General features: G+C 40.8%; 1 protein-coding gene across 7 annotated transcripts in view; it reads right to left on the bottom strand.

The window, feature by feature from the left end:
- The window catches only part of Jupiter (microtubule-associated protein Jupiter), a 398,214-nt gene that overhangs the window by 68,668 nt on the left and 317,039 nt on the right, over positions 1-12,507 (bottom strand). The window lies entirely within an intron of this gene.

Genomic DNA, 12,507 nt, shown 5'->3' with positions numbered 1-12,507 from the left:
TCGAGTCCCGTTGGTTGAAAATAATATTTCACGATCAGAATGTTGGCCGGCAAGGTAGCAGAGGTGGGGGTATACAATCTCTAAACACTAGATTGCGTGCCAAAAGCCTGGATTCAATTACAAGCTCTCCGCAGTGTTCACATGGAGTGAGGGCATAGGACGATGTTGATAGTGATTCGTCCGTTGGATGGTGACGTTAAGCCTTGAACAGACCCGTCGGCACAGGGTTTCACCCTCACCTTTCCTACTATAATTTATATCACGCAATTAATTTCATCTCATTAACTCCTTTGATGAGGTTGACGTTAGGAAGTGCATCTGATCATAAAAACTGTTTACAAATATTCATCCCACTTCATACCGTACCCCGTACAGACGGTACAGTATTCGTTAGGTCTTAAAATTGACGAAAGCAGAAGTCACTAATGCCGCCGTTTCCGTTCCGTATGTATCAAGTGGTACAAAACGAATTCACTAGAGGTTATGAAATTCGAGACACAACCAGACATTCAGCCTATTTAGCACCCTGGTCTGCAAATACTTGCGTGCCACGTGGTCAGCGCACCAATTTCCTCCACAGTCAACGTCTGCAGGGCTCGACAACTTTCCTGTTCATCCTTCCTTTGTCAAATCTTGTTTACTTCCTACACCGACAGGTACGACGCCTAGTCTCTTCCATCTCACGCCTTCATCCTCCTTTCTGCTCGGCTTTCTGCTGTCTTTTACATGAGGCCTGTACCTCCACTCAACCTCATGAGTAAGCCGAAAATATTTCCTGAAATGCCCATTTGTTCTTGTAACTGCTAAATATGCAAACAAAAGTTAACCTCGCTAGTCGACAGAGCAGTCCTATAGCCCAATCACATCCAGTGAGGTCATTCCCTCTACAGTGTTTGGAAATATTCTGACTGGAACGAGGCGCAGATTTACACTAAAATACTTTCGGAAAACAGGGCAGTCCACATGTACACCACAGTTCATGCCCACAATGGTGTGGGAAAAGCGGAAGATGATTAAATTAAGTTATTACAAATGTCGAAATGTTGATGGTACCTGATGCATACGTACCTTCGGGACGTAGTAATCATTACAATTCAGGACTCATGAATGAGCATAACAGCTTAGTTCCAGTACAGAAAATGACTGCAGCGATCAATAAGTAGCCTATAGCACAACGACACCGACACTATTTCGTGTGTATCTATCAAATATCGTTGGGCAACAAACCATGTATGAAAACTGGTATAGAGAGATCATGAGAGTACGCACCAGTTTTATGACCAATATGCCTTTCAGTCTATTATATGACAGTAACAAAATCTAGACACTTTACCTTGACCACTAACAAACTTCAATCACCACCTGACATGCAAGAATTCCTATTTGGTGACGATTTCGATATAATAAAAAAATAAAAAAAATAAAAAAAAAAACCTGTCCAACCAATGGACACTGGGAAGTATTTCATTTTCGGCAAAAAAACAGACATGAGAGCCACATTTACATTATAAGTAGCCTACACAACACTTCGACTGCTATGGACATTAAGTAACGCTGCAGTGATATAATTTTGCATTCGAAATTTTCATTAGATATTAGTCCATCCCGTTTCGCTACGGGCTGGGGTATAAAGTGAGACGAATCTTCGTAGCGACTTTTTACGAGCGGATGCCCTTCCTGACGTCGACGTCATCCGAGGTGTTATTGAGGTGAAATGAATGACGTGACACGATAGTTCATGTTGTAAACATTATGATTAATAGTTTGTATAATTTAAATGTTATTTCGAATGAGGAATTTTAATTTAAAAAAATGGTTTCACACCTATATTTTCATTTTAATGTGCGATGTCGATAACTATTAAGAGTCCCTCCTAGAGGAACTTTATCGACAAGTATCAATTCGAAGAAGTAACTGTTGGTCTCTCTCATTCGGCCTTACCTTAAACACGGAATGATTACTCTGAGTCAACGAGTAAAGGACCGCTCCCACCAAGTAGAATGGAATCGAATCGAACCGAACAAAGTTTGTTTACCAACGTACTAGAAACAATTTTTACCATATTGTGTTTAAATGAGTCAAATGGCGATCACTACGAATGGAATCCATATCTTTGGTAGAATCGAAACGAACCCAACAGGAATTTTCTGCCAAGAATGTTCTTCTTGCTATTAGCTACTCGAATTTAACTGATAATTTTTTTTAAAAACCGGGATTGAAATCCGCATATTTCGAGCACCAGGAGGCGAGCATGAAACGAACTGTGCAACCCAGAAGTAGCGCAAAAAGACTGAATAAATGTATTCTCACCAATCATCACTCAAATATGGTTACAGATCTGCTAAAGAAGGTACCAAGACCTAGTTTAACATACGAAACATATTCTAAACTACAGTTAAAACGTACAGAGATAATAATGGCACTGGCTTTACGTCCCACGGACTATTTTTACGGTCTTCGGAGACGCCGAGATGCCGGAATTTAGTCCCACGGAAGTTCTTTTACGTCTCAGTAAATCTACCGACACGAGGCCGACGTATCTGAGCACCTTCAAATACTACCGGAATGAGGATCGAACGTGCCATGTTGGGGTCAGAAAGCCAGCGCCTTAACCGTTTGAGTCACACAGCCCGGCGTACAGAAAAATTAGACACTGTGTTAAAAAAACTTACCTACTGATCTTAACATACGACCAGAATGTCTAGGAATTAATGCTATTCAAAGCTTCCATGTAAATAACTACAAAACTCGAAGCCGTCAGTCTCTTGGTGCAGGGAACGACAAGCACTACAAGCTTTTTATATGCACTGACTCGAGGTATTTAGTAGTTTTCAACTTTTAAAACAGATACTAAAACTTATGAACATATTGACTTATCAGGTTAAAACAGATTGATATGGAGCATTTTGAATTCCAGAACAATATATTTGAGAAATAAACAGTTACAGAGACGCGCAGATGTGATTTAATGTCTCCGCAAGAAATGACCACATGTGCAAAGATTTATCACCACGAGCTCTTAAGCTCGGAGTGTACCAAAATCGCATTATTATGGGGCCATTTTTTCAAGGATTTTAGAAGGGTACCGTATCGTTAGTTCTAAAACAAAACTGTACTCCGCCGTAAGGAAGATTCCTGTGCGCACTGATATATGCACTGGGCGTGTGACGAGCGGCCATGAACCACAGACCGCCCGGCTGTCATCAACCGCATGGTTAACCATTAGCAAGCTTGACGGAAGACCATTAATAGCATCGAATTATGTGATAATGACCTCAGATAAACCTGCCGCACATTGTTGTAGATGAACCTTTACCACAAATCAAACACTCTTCTCTCAATACTGTTTCAAGAAGACATATTGATAGTCTGCAATAAAAATGCTATTTGCATTTCTACTCTAAATAAGACAATGTTCCAGCATTTGTTACGTCTAAGAATAGCAAAGGTAAGAGCCACATCAACAATAGTCTTAATCGGCGATGGGATTAGAACTAGAATGCTGTAGCTTTCATGCGCTACCACGAAACAGGAGATAACGTACTCTGGTTAGATCACAAAATCCAGGTCACGTCTCGGAATAGTCAAGTTAGTACAGTAATCTGGAGCGACTGGTGGTTTTTTATACCATCACAAGACAATGCGATTGGTTTTACGATCCATTAATTACTTTCACAACCGAGCTCGATAGTTAGAGTAGCTTAACCAGTATCCAGTATTCGGGAGATAGAGGGTTCGAACCCCACTGTCGGCAGCCCTGAAGATAGTTTTTCGTGGTTTCCCATTTTCACACCAAGCAAATGCTGGGGCTGTACCTTAAATTAACGCCACGGTTGCTTCCTTCCCATTCCTAGCTCTTTCCTATCCCATCGTCACCGTAGGACCTATGTGCTGGTGAGACGTAAAACCAATTTACAAAAATTCACAAGCGAGATTAAATTAGCAGAATTGTAAGTATATTCCATGTCATGTTTTAGTAAACAGAACTTTACAAAATGTTACACATTGCTCTCAGGTTAAGTTGTGGTTTTGTTGTTCTGCTCGTCGGCTAGGAACTGCCACACGCTATCTTGTCACGGTCCCATGACGTGATGGTAATATATTTTCTTTTTTCTTTCATTCCATACCGATTGCAGGAAGTCAGCTTGTCTGAGGTGAAGGTACGGTAAAGTTATAAATGGTCACTGCACAGCAAGAGATAATTCAGTAACACTAAATAAGATTCGAGCTGTCAAAATGAATGTTACATTCTATTATTTTGTACCCTGTGATTATGCGTAAGTAGTATGCAATCAGAATGGAAGTCCGCAATAGCAAAACTTACCTCTCAAAATAAAGATTAGGTATATGGACGATAAATATTCAATATCATTATAGAGTCATTAGCAATTATGTCGTACAGGAGTACGTTTCACTTTGCTGCAGCCCAATGCAGGGAAGTTCTGGCCAACCTTCTGAAAATGAAAACCTACAACCTGTTTTCCAGTCATTGACCGGGTCAGGGATGTAATGAATGAAGCAGATATAGGCTGTTAGTACGACGGGATCCTGGCCATATGTATTTTAGTTAACTAAAAACAGGTTTGGCAAATCCGTCCGTACGTTCTACTGGACCTATATGCTTCATTATGTTCTTTTAGGAATTACCTGCTGGTGAATCATGAGGCATCGATAGGTCTGCAAGTTCAACCAACTTCGACCATTCAAAATCATTAAATGATCACTCCTATAATTGCAGGCGAGGGCTTACCGAACTCCATTAAAATTGCAACTGCATTCCGGATCTGGACGGTCACCCTCGAAGAAGAACGGATGATTATTTCTTTAATAAATATCTCTCTCGGCCTAACAGCTTGCTAAACGACTAACAGTTTCATTAATATTTTGATACTAGCAAATGTACCCGTGCCTCGCTACGGTATTGTACATTGTATTCGAATATCGAAGCAAATACTGTATATGCAGTAAATAAGTGTTTTAAAATTGCATGTGTCTTAGCGTTATCCGAAAAACAGCATGGGGAGGTCCTCATACGCTGTTTCCAATGTTAAGCGTTTGTTACGGATTTGTGATATAACGGCAGGCTCACTTTCCTACTGCCATTCACAATCGAGTTGGAAAGGTTACATTACGTATAACTGCAGGCCCCATTGCCTACTGCGCGGGCAAAATCGATTTGGAGAATTTTCGTTACAATGGCGGCCCCATTTTCCTTCTTCCAGACAGATAACAGCTGAGGAGTTATTATAATGTCAGGCCCCTTTTCCTACTATCAGCCAGCTTACTGCCAGTCACACTGAGTTGGTGAGTTTCCATCAAAATAGCAAGCCACTATGCCTAATGCCAGTCACATTTTAGATGAGGACATTTGTTTATAATTGCGGGCACCCTTGTCTACTGCCAAACACAATCGGGTAGGGGACTTTTAAACAACAATGCATGCTCCCTTGTCTTCTACAAGTCAAATCGAGAAGTGAACTATTCAATACAATAGTAGGCCTTCCTTACTACTGCCAGTTACACAGGAGTTGGAGAAGGAACCCGTTCCTACTGCCAGTCAAAGTCGGTGTGGGTAGTACTGATTACAATAGCAGACACACCCTTTCTCGATCGCTACAAATAAGACATTAGTGAATATACACAGATCGACATACGAAAGTGCATGCGTGTTTACAATATTGCAGACCTTCATTTACAGATTAACTGCTGCTAAACGTACGTCATATCCACAAAGGATTGTACCATAAGACGCCGGATTTAGTGGCCTAAATGGCTGGTACTATGAGATCTCGTATATTCTTGGGCCAGATTGAGTTAGAAACGTTGAACAGGGTAAAGTTTTCGTAAGATAATCTCACGTTGAATTTCTTTTCGGATAATTATGTGATAGCTACATACATAGCATTGGGCTCACATACGGCTGCTGGGTGGGCCAATTTTCGTGAAAAGTTTGATGATTCTATATTTCCTATGACTGAAGGTATGAAGTCAGAATTTACTTAACATCGATTAATAGAGAAAAATCAAACGCAAAAAGGATACAGATACGACAAAAAGTCGTAAGACCAAGGTTGTAGATCATTTCAAATTGAACGGAGATGTGAAGAGTAAGGTGATTTATGAACATAACAAAAGTTGTTTATAATGAAGAGACGTTTCACGTACGGTCCACGGAGTTTACAGAAAATCAATAGTATAAGAGAAAATGGAGGAAAACCGTTGTAGTTTTCCTATAAACCCCGTCTATTCAAAGATTTTAAAATGATATGCATATCGAAAACTTCCCCGGGATGAGTCTACTCTAAATATGAAGTCTGGTTGAGAACTATCCAGCCGTTTCGACGTGATGGTGGAACAGACAGACACGAAAAGTAAAAACCACCGATTCGGTCTTTAGTTGACCTAAAACGGATAAATATCTGAAAACTCGGGAAAACAAAAGAAATTACAGACAGCGGACCCCCTATAACTTTATATAAATATGCTATTTTCACCCTTAGTAATATCATTGCATGCGGCAATGTTATTACTACCTGTCAAGCCAGAGAATGTACACTTCCTCTGATCACGGAGTAGTACTAATCCCTGCTAGATACTCTTGATTCTCTAACCTTTTCCAGCTTCCAAATTTATTCAACAGATGGCAGAGCGTTTACATGCTGCTAAGAGAAAATGCCTACGTACAAACAGAGCCCATCATGACATGCGTAGGATAAGGTAGCTTCACTAGAAAGAGTGGAGGCTATGTACAGTATCTCAAGAATATATTCTTTGCCTGGCAAAAACGCTCCTTCGAGACTAATCTATGAGCTCACAAGACAACAGAACTGGGATTAAAAATACCATTGCCTTCTAGGAGACAATGCCAAGCTTTACTTCAAAAACTGCAAGATAAAATGTTAATATATGGATATAACTTTAACAAACAGACGGCATGACGACGTCAGAATGGATGAATCCTGACTATGAACTGCGGCATACCATAATGCGCTTCCTATTAAATGTTCATAAAACCACCGAAAAGGGTAGGCAAAATGACGAGGCATATCAAGACGAGTTATCTGACCTATTTATATCAAATGCTGCGGAGCAGCACGGGTCCTCTAGTTACTATTACATTCACTGCTTTGTTTTTTGTTTTTGTTTGAAACACTGACGCTCAAATAGGTAGTTGGGAACAATTTCGTTGGCCAACAATTGGGTGAAATCAGTTTACTTCAGAAGATAGAATCAGACAAGTCAAAACCTTACAGGATTGTATAAAATGGGAATGCTACGTTTGTACGGCGTGGAGAACAGTGCACATGGAGAAGTGTAGTGACTGAATAATAATAATAATAATAATAATAATAATAATAATAATAATAATAATAATAATAATAATAATGAAAAATACAGTTCCCAGAAGGAAACTATATCATCGATTGCAAATGTTAAAAATATTCAAGCTTTTTAGGCCTCTTCAATCGTGAAAAGGCAGTGTTCTACATAGGAAGCTTGTAGTAGTGTCTCTACGGCGCACTAGCCACCAGTGTCTTTGAAAGGTGTGGCAGTTCAGCTGATGAGCCCCCTGCCTCACTGGGGCGAAACACTGGTCATTTCAAGACTGAAAATGCCTAACTAAAGAGCTTTAATGTTTTTTTATAACAATCGTTTTAAATTCCAGCGAAGTTCCGATGAACAGGAACGGTGCCTGTGTCTCACTTCTAGGGTGCGGAGGATGAGAGGTGGGAGAATTATACTGAAAGGCAATTGAGAGAGAGCGAGAAAACAAAAACGGATATCCCAGGAAAAATCTATCACGATTCCCCTTCCGTAAAGTCCAAGTTCGACTACGTAATGTCCGAGTTTTGAACTCTAGCTCCAGGTTAACGACTTTCAAGTCATGCAGTAGCTAGAACACAGATATTCAACATTCGTTTACCATCAGGGAACAAATGAGATATCCACCTTCAGGGTTACAACCACATGAACAAGGGCTTGGAGGGAGGTAATTCAAGAAATGTGATTGTTGCTTTCAGAGGCCTAACAGCCAGGATCGGCCCAAATCAGGGAATACTGCTTCTATTTAGCTGACTGAAGCCGTACCTTTAAACCAGCTTCAGTGGTGGGATGATGTGAGGTAAATGGAGAATAGGTCAAGTAAGATGATGATGGACTCTCGTCATGGAGAGGTTTTCTTTAGCGTATAGCCTTCAGTGCTGGGAGTGGCAGGTCTTCGTCGGTCATCCATGGGAGGGGGTCTAGGTGTGAGGACACTAAAATGACCAACGTGACGATGGTTAGACGCAGATTTTAATGATTTAAGTGTAGGAAGTGTGGAGCTGACAGAAGCCACAGAGCTAATTGCAAATTGCTAATTGCATTGTGAAAGCGCTTCGTTAATTGAGATAAGCTTGCAGACCGAACGCTGGAAAGACAAAACTGTCGACAATGCAGATGTGCTTGTGGGTTTACTCCGAGAAGAATATGAAACCGGTCAGATAAATTGTGCTGATACGACAGCGAGCTAGTTTGTGTCTAGTCAACATTTTAGAGACACAACCTCCGAGCATAGACAGGGTCCTACTTCTGGATTTGCATTGGATTTCGAAGGGAAACCATTTTCAGACAAGTTAGTACTGGGATTGAACTTCTAATCTTACTGAAATTACTGTTCTCTCTCACTATTTACCTCGCGAATAGTACGGACATCAGTGATCAAGAAAGCATTAGAACAAAGTTTCGCAAGCACAAAACCAAATTTCCATCACGCATAATCCTGCGAAATGAGCTATGTGTCTTTACTATAACAGTAGATTTATAAGAAAAAAATTGCAATCAAACATCTTATTTTCCGACCACAGTATACATCGTAGTACTATGCAGTATAAATAATCAAGATTACGGTACGCCCACATTAGTTTATCACGATCAACGTAGTGCAGAAGAAAACATACAGCTCGAGAATACACATCCTGTACGCCATACATGCTCAGCGCAAGTACAGTTTTTCTGCTCTAGTATCTCCGTAGCGGGTATGTGGTAAGCCAGACTTCCGGATGACTGCTGACACACAACGAAGCCTTTTAAAAGTTTAAAGGGACTTCGCACAAGGCGGATGGCAATATCACTTTGCAAGACTGGCGTAAGTCTTAGGACATCCGCTCCGATAGTTAATTTAACAGCAGTATCAATAATTAAGCATCAACCGCAACATACGGAAGAATAAGAACAGTCCGTCAGCCCGCCTGGTTGAAATCACCTGTTATGGTTTGAAACGTAAATTTTATGCCTGATCCATTATGGAAGATTTTCTTTATAAGTACGATATAATTACACTTCGTAAGTATGCATTAATAGGTCAGTGATTAATTAAAACAAATAAATGCACGAAGACGTGGTGAAAGGAGGGGAAGCACAAAGGAGGCACTTCCGATATATTTTGGATTTAAAATTATACCGAAGAAACAAACTTCTCAAGGGGACGGAATGGTAATTTCGACAGATGTCTAGCAACAAGCATAGGTTTTCATCCACTTTGAACACCGTCGGAGCCTCATAAATACAACATGAAGTGCCACTGCTTGGCTTCAAGCCTTGACTTTCGGGCCTCGAGATCTATTCCGGCCGGATTAGGTTTTAACTGGGAACGGTTAATTCCCCTTTACCCTGGCATCGGGTGTTTTCGCTGTCCCCATCATTCCCACAACTCAAAAAAAACCACACACACACACACACACACACACACACACAGCCTCTACTACACTAATATTGTTTCCTATACACGGCAGACTTCGTCCTACATTGTTGGAAGGTCGGTCTAGCTCACAAATGGCCCCAGCAGGCTTGTAATAGCAACAAGAAATATAATTACACCTATTATGAAAAAGAAAACGCGGAACTAACAAAACATATGGCAGAACTGTTCTGAAGTACCATGGGATGAATATTAGGAGAATTTTAAAATAATTACGACGTTATCTGGTATTCCAAATGCTTCACTACCACTGCAGTAAATCCTATTCAGTACATGCCTGTTTCATCCGTGTCCCAATGCGTTTCTTTTGTTGTTGTGCTACCGCAAAAGTTTCACCTTGCGGAGAAAACCCCTCACAAACAATACTAACAGCAAATAGGCATTACATCAATATAATGTGAACATTCAAGATACAATCTGGGCAAAAAAGAAAGGAACCGTAATTTCAGGAACTTACGGGAAATATCTGGTCGGCCCACAGTTTCATAATTCCTAAGAACAGAATAATAATAATAATAATAATAATAATAATAATAACAATTTTACGTTCCATACATTATTCGTATTAGTAGAGAGATCCAAAAATTACAAGGTGGTGGTGACTTTTCAGAGCAAGTACAACTAGGCAACAATCCTGTATATAACTCTAATCAAACAGAAAAAATAGAAGAGGCCTGACACTCTGAAAAATAAAGGTATCGGCTACAGAAATACAAGGGCCACAAAGGGCGTGAAAATGAAAGACTCCCTAGGCCTGCATGCGTAATACCGTCGGGGTCGGAAAATAACAATGAGATGGCATAGGGAGGTCAGATAATACATATAAATGAAAGTGAGTAGTCTGGCACAAGTACTTGGAAACAATGTCAGGACTCGACTAAGGGCCCCGTGGTCGCCAACCCACGCTCAAGTTAAGAGCCCCTGAGGCCCCTTATAGTCGCCTCGTACGACAAGGGGTCAAGTTTTAAGGCAAACTGAGCCTGATATGTGGCCATTCGCTTTCCCGTCCAGAGAAAAGCACGCCGACTTTGCTCAATATTATGTGGCAACTTTGTTCAATTTATGTTACTAATGGTACTTCCTGTTCCCCACGAGTTAGGCATGAGATCCCCATGTCATTCTAGTATTACGTGGTTTCAACGACGTTTCTGACTGAAGAGTGTGTCAGCTGATCTGACATCTTACCTTTTAAACAGTCTGAAATGGTGGCTTGAAACAGGAATACAACTCAAATATCGTAACAGTATAGTAACCTACTAAACATACAAATTTCTGTTTAAATCATCACCTTTCTTTAGGGCACCAAGTTATTTTTGCTAGTAGGGTGGTTATACTTTGGGTAATTTCCTATTCTTTCCCTATATTGTTTTAATTCAATGTTGCAAAGTCAAACAAGGAATGAAGTTTTCTCTCGAAAGTTTCTTCCTCCTCGTAGGCATGATATCACTCATAGTATTAACGGCATCATACGAGAAACGACTTGAGCGTATTGCCCAGAAAGACAGGAAACAACTGATAGCTTTTGTGGGCGCGCGTACAATAATCTCTGATGCAGAGTTTGTTGTACAGGGACTTGGATCCAGGGCTAACATAGGTGCCCCAGGAGTTGGCAAAATGAAGTGGCAGCTCCGTATTTCAACACCGCGAAAAAGACTCCTCAAAATGTAGAATGAGATTTTACATATACTGTAAGACTACGAAGATTGGGAAATAGAAAACTCCAAGAGGTGTGGTTCAGGGCGTGTGACATGACTGGCATGCAATGAATAGCTAACACGAGACTGTCAGATGTGGTTAATGAAAATTCTACGTTGCCACGATGGGAAAACTGTCAACTCTACAAAGAACTGACATAGCCCTCCCTTATGGACACGGTAGGAAATGAGTAATTCTGGTCTAAGGGGGAGCCGGCCGGCTGCGCGTGTATGTGTGTCAGGTAACACAGGACCCTTATATGGCTTCCCTCTTCGCATGTATACCGTATGTCTGTCACAGAACTTAACACCCAGTCCTGTCTACCTGTACTTTCACCAGTCTGCCCTCTCTCTAGTACACTGTTATCGATCTACAGTTTACGAGTGCGTGGTTGATTCCAGTGAAGTGCACAGTAATATACGGTTTGTTGCAATATCAAAAACAAACAATTTTCATGTATTTTAGATGGAAGAGTTCAGTGCTTAATCCAACTGCAAACAGTACCCATGGTTGTGTATGTTAAGTCATCAGCCCGAAGGCTGGTTGGATACTCAACAGTTCCACCACGAGCTGTCATAGATGGCCTAGACATCACTGTAGAGGCGTACTAGGGAAATGAGGAGTGAGGTAGTTTCCCGTTGCTTTCCTCACAGAGCCAGAAGTTGCTGTTACATATCAGTCTGCCAAGCCCACTGAAATGCATGCACCAACCGACCCTATGAGCAACAGTTTCACACCATTCATAGCAGGGACTGGCTGCAGAAGGAATGGCATTACTAGCATCGCTCATACCTCTGTCATTTTCATATTGTCAAAGCCAACGATAAGACAGATGCAGTGTAAACACTAGGTCCTGTCAGCAAAGACCACGGGAATAATTAGAACAGTCTGAAAAACTAATAGCTACAAGTAAGTGAACCCTGTAAAATGCTAAAACAAATTGAAATCACAGCGATGGTGTACGATCATAAAAAAATAAAAAAAATAAAAAGTCCATCCGAGGCAGCGCTGAACGGGCTGCCGAACTATAATGCAATGGTTCAAATAACATAAAATTTCACAAGCACTCCGAT

The sequence above is a fragment of the Anabrus simplex genome, chromosome 3, assembly GCF_040414725.1.
Source record: "Anabrus simplex isolate iqAnaSimp1 chromosome 3, ASM4041472v1, whole genome shotgun sequence".
NCBI classification, from domain to species: Eukaryota; Metazoa; Arthropoda; class Insecta; order Orthoptera; family Tettigoniidae; genus Anabrus; species Anabrus simplex.
Note: the sequence above shows the minus strand (reverse complement) of the source record. Positions and strands in the feature narration are given on the sequence as shown.